At 43.9% G+C, this 5,381-nt stretch overlaps 1 non-coding gene across 1 annotated transcript; it reads right to left on the reverse strand.

Moving 5' to 3' along the window:
* Positions 1 to 625: 625 nt before the first annotated feature.
* Positions 626 to 698, reverse strand: Trnaa-agc (transfer RNA alanine (anticodon AGC)). Its single transcript has one exon. It is a non-coding gene; the product is annotated as a tRNA-Ala (tRNA).
* Positions 699 to 5,381: the final 4,683 nt, after the last annotated feature.

The raw sequence follows: 5,381 nt of genomic DNA on the forward strand, positions 1-5,381 counted from the left end.
GCCACACCACAGGAGCTCTTCAAGAATTCCCTCAGAGCCCAACTGACACCACCGGCTTCCCACAAGCCTCTCAACCTCCCCCACTCCTCCTGCTCTTGAGGCCGATTGGCTGGGTCATGTGGGCGGAGCCAAAAAAGGTCCCCCAGTGAGCAGCTCCGTGGTCTGAAAGGGCGGGGAAACAGCCCAATGAGCATCACCACAGAGGAGCCAATCAGTTGGCAGCTAGAAGTTTGCTGGGGCCACTGTGAGCCAATCATCAGCTGGCAGCTGGAAGTTTGCTGGCAGCTGGAAGTTTGCTGGGGCCCCTTCGGCTGTGGCTCTCAACACCTACTTAATCTTTATGTAAACCTGCTGGTGACATGTTTGCCAACCCTACATACAGAGCTGTATGCTACCCCTCTGCCCTGCCCTATGCCTTGGAGGTCATACATCATGTGATAATGCTGTCCTTGGGACCAGGGAGGGCCTCCTTGCTCTGAGGGCTGTCTGTAAATCTGGCAGTTCCCATGTCTTCCTTTAACAGACTTTCAAGCTCCTTTTAGTTCTATTTGTCACTTGTGACTGTTTTCTTAGGTTAGTCCTCACCTCACAGTCCCTCCTAAGTTATTTTTATTTTAATTTTTTTTGGCGGTAGCTGGGAGTTGAACCCAGGGCCTCGTGCATGCTAGGCAAGTGCTCTACCACTGAGCGATATCCCCAGCTCTCCCTCCTAAGTTTTATTTGTTTATTATAGCTATGAACCAGGAAATAAAATAAAGGAGCATATTTATATATGTCTAAAATAGATGCTGATGAATTGATAAAGTGAATAATGTTGCCGTAGAAGTATTAATAAGACACAGCCACTGAGGCCATCTGGGATCCAGCTGGAGGGAATCCCATGATGGGTAAGAAATGATAGAAGAGCTGTGAGTTCACTTGTTAAAACACTGACCTGCTAGTACTGAGTTACATTTGCAGGGTAACTGTAAGGGAAGCTGCACCAGCCATTCCAAGAAGGCAGCTGCCTGCTCCCAGCGCGTGGGCAGGAGTGGAGGTGATAAGAGTGGCCCAAGGACTCAGAAAGTGCAGCTCCTGTGTTTCACCAGCTGTGTGACCTTGAGTGAATTAGCTCATCTTTCAAAGTCTTGATATATCATCTGTAAAACAAGAGATATGTCAGGCATGGTGGTACATGCCTGGAATCCCAGAGACTCAAGAGGCTGAGTCAGGAGGATTGCAAGTTTGAAGGTGGCCTTAGAAACTTTGCAAGACTTGTCTTAAAAAAAAAAAAAAAAAAGGCCTGGGGATGATACTTGGTGCTAAAGTAATTGTGGGCTTGATTCCTGGTTCCAAAATAAATAATCTAATATAAGATAGGAGATAATACCTAGCACACTGTTCTAACAGTAGATGAAGAATGTGTAAAAATTGCTCAGCCCACTGCCTGGCACACAACAAGCATTCAAATATTAGCATTTGTTTAACAAACATGTATGCCTGGGTTGGATCCTCACTGTATGTCACATTGGGTGCCTCCCTTTTTTTCTTTTTAAATCAGTAAGAGATGTTAAATAAGAATCCTCACAAAAACTTTATGGTTAAAGAACAATGATACAGCAAGGATGAGATTGGCACTTAGGGTGTGATCACAGGATGGAATGTATTAATGTGTTCATACCTTGAAGACTCTGAGGCTTTGGAATCTATGGGTTCATCCGAGCATATCCCTTTAAGAGTTAGAGTTAACCTGAGTTTAAAGGTCAGGAATGGAGGGTCTGGAATGTCTGTGAGGATGGGCAATTTTAGGCAAAGACCACAAAAAGAAGGAAGATTCTCATCTAAATAAGTTAGGCAGGAACTGGGGAGAGAATGAGGTTGACTGTTCATTAGTGAGAAAAATTTCAGGGAAAGAACACACAACTCATGTGAAGTCACAAAAATGAAATCCATACTAAATTTGGCTCCAGGCAGGGCTGAGTGCAGGACTCAGATGGTGGAAAAGGAACCCCTCCCGCCCCCAACCTGATAGATGGGCTGTCTTCAAGTTGTGAGCAAGACACACGTCTTTCAGCTCAGTGACCAGAGAGGGACCTGAGTTTCTAAAGACCTGTCAGTTTCAGGGTCTAGCCCGAGTCACAAGTATGACCTTCTCCCAGTCACGGTGGCCTTGCTGGGACTGGAATGCCCTGGGAAAAGCCTGCCAACTGAACCACATAGAAGTGGCTCATCACCCTCTATAAGAGAGGAGTTCTGCTCCTGAAGACAGAGTGAAGGATGCCAGCCAATGCAAGGAACAGACCCACAGCAGGTAGTGAGCACCCTGCTGAACCTCCCCATACCATCTGCCAACACCCTCCTAACTCCGTGGGTAAATACACCTTCTGCTTCAGCCTGACACCAGCCCCTGAGCCAACAGGACCTCTGAGGTGGCTGCCGGGTCATGTGATCAGACCAGTTCCTAGAAACCCCATTGTAGAGCAGTCCAGAGGACTAAAGCCCAGGCAGTCCCTTTGTTCCAAGGGGTTTGAAGCCGAGGCAGAATTCACTGAATATAGGGTCAGCAGAATGAAGACTGGGAAAAAGTATTACATGGACAGTACTAAATGAATGAGGACCCCTGGGACCTCCTTAGATCCAGCTGCTGGTTCAAGATCACCTCAAACTGGGGGAGGTGATGGTAGAAGAGTTGTGAGTTGCCCCAGCCCAAAGGCTGACCTGATAGTACCCAGTTACATATGCTCTTTATTTCTAGTATTCTTCCCCTGAATCATGGGTAGTCTCCAGTCTCCACTGAACTAGACTTTATCCCTAGTAGAAAATTCTCATAAGCATTTTTAGAGAATGGTTTGTTTGCAGTAAGAAGAGACACACACAGCCTGTGCTAGAACATACAACCTTCAAAGACTTCTGAGTAAGCAGGCCCATGGGGCAGGGGCATGGTAGCACAGATTACTAGAATGCTTCAGAAATCCTTTTCTGCTTCAGATAAGTGAATAATTAAATTTGGGGTCGGCAACTGGAGAAGTGCCAGGAATGGAATGAGCATCTGTGGATCACGCTGCTTCAGCGGCTCAGCTCTTTACTAGAGCCGTGTTGGAGAGAAAGCAGGGGCCACCAGGATGAGCAGGTGTGCCAGGAGCTGTGACTCATCATGTTCACTTTCAAGCTTTTGTCTTATAAAAAGATTGATTCAGGATAACTCAAATTCCAGAGAAAAATGGACCATTTCTTGTTTTAGATTCTGGCTTAGGCACAGCAGGTAGATTTTCCAAATTGCTTCATCTGACATTTCCTAGAAATGTAAGCTAACATGATTCCATTTTTTTTTTTTTTGGCAACTGGAAAAATCAGATCGGAACATTCCACAAGTCAGTTGGCAGGGCTGGGGATTTTGAACGCTTAGCCATCTCTCTTGAGCTTGAGCCTGATTTTGTCAAGTGATTTTTAACCGTGAGACAGTCCATTTTTAGATCTGGATATGGTCTTAGAAAATATCAGTCTTTTGCCAAAGGCCAGTGAATAATATGCACATTAGGGCTGGGAATATTGATTAGAATCCAATTCTTTTATATCTTTGAGTCACTCGAAGAAAATGACTATTATTTGTGATGTAATTTGTTTAGCACATGGAGAAAAGTGATGCTTCTTAAATCCCTCTTCTCCTGGCTTTCCCTCTTGGTTCACGATGGTATCTGCTCTTGCTAGGGCCCTTACTAAAGCAAGCATGGAAAACTGGATCAGGAACACTCTACTTGAAGCACCTTTTCTGACCATGTTGGGCAGATTCACCAGGCAACTCCACTTAGCCAGTGATAAATACCATATTCCATGTAATGATGTCCTTTGATCTTTTCAATGGGAAATAGTAGGCTGAGCAAATTAAGTCCGAGCAAGTACCATCAGTTACTTATTTCTTAATTGCCAGACATGTCTGGTCTTCACCAATTGTCTCAAAGACACCACTTAAATTTACTGTTTTAACATGCTTTTCTATACTGTTTTGGACTTTCTCTATTCAATAATCTTTCATGCCATTCTTCAGTGTTTTTTTTTTTTTTTATTGTTTTCAAGGCTGTTACAGATGTCCCTTTGGGATTATTTACTTTAACTATAGTCTTTTCTTTTTTAATCCTGTTCCTCTTCCTCCTCCTTCTTCAGCCTTTTTTCTCCAGTGTTGAAGACTGAACATGCTTTACCACTGAGCTACATCCCCAATCCTTTTTATTTCTTATTTTGAGACAGGGTCTTGTTAACTTGCTGAGGATGGCTTTGAATTTGCAATCCTCCTGCCTCAGCCACTCAATTCACTGAGATTATGGGTGTGTACTACTATATACAGTTTGTAGTCGTTTCTTTCTTTCTTTTTTTATTAATTTTTTTTGTAGTTGTAGATGGACAGAATGCCTTTATTTTATTTGTTTATTTTTATGTGGTGCTGAGGATCGAACCCAGTGTATCACGCAGACTAGGCAAGTGCTCTGCCACTGAGCTACAGTCCCAGCCCTTGTAGTAGTTTCTTTTTTTTTTAAAGAGAGAGAGAGAATTTTAATATTTATTTTTTAGTTTTCGGCGGACACAACATCTTTGTTTGTATGTGGTGCTGAGGATCGAACCCGGGCCGCACACATGCCAACGAGCACGCTACCTCTTGAGCCACATCCCCAGCCCCAATAGTAGTTTCTTGATAATGAAATTTCTGATATTCAAAGATAACACTTGGGTGGATAAAAATCTAGGCATTTTTCTTTGGGGTGGGGAGGATTAGAGAAGAGATGAGACACTTTATAATGAGCATCATTATAAAGCCAATTTATGCTTTATAATGCTAATTATAAATTGGCTTTAGACTGGTTTATTTAAGGGCCTCTGGGATCCCCCAGGTATATATTGCCAAAATGCACTTGGAAACTCAGAAGACAGCTCAAGGCTAGAGATGGATGGTAGAAATTATCAGCTTCTAAGTAATAAGTGAAACCACTGGAGTAGAGAGGTAAACATTCAAAGGAAAATTCACGGATTTTAAAAAGTTTAGTATTGGGGTTTGGGAAAGAGTCCTGTTTTTGGAAGTCAAGGCCAAGATACGAGTATGGCCACTGGACAGTCACTGGTCTCAAATAGCATGTTTGTGGAGCGGAGCAGCTGAAAGAAAAAAACTCCTGGGTTCAGGCATGAATGACTGGTGAGAAGGGAGGCTGGTCTGTCTATTCACAGGGATGGACAGGGAGAAGGCGAGTAGAACTGACAGGTTTTCCAGGGTGACGTGTGGACCATGTTTCTTTGGGAGAACAGTGAGAGGGGAACGTAGTAGCAAGGGAGAGACTACAGAAAGAAGAGAGTGGGGCCTCAAGCCACCTCCCTGGTGTCTTGAGATTTCAGGGAGGTGGGGCAGTCTCAGGAGC

This window comes from Marmota monax, unplaced genomic scaffold (genome assembly GCF_021218885.2).
Source record: "Marmota monax isolate L192 unplaced genomic scaffold, Marmota_monax_Labrador192_F-V1.1 WCK01_AAM20220418_F8-fsc00001, whole genome shotgun sequence".
In the NCBI taxonomy this organism is placed as follows: Eukaryota; Metazoa; Chordata; class Mammalia; order Rodentia; family Sciuridae; genus Marmota; species Marmota monax.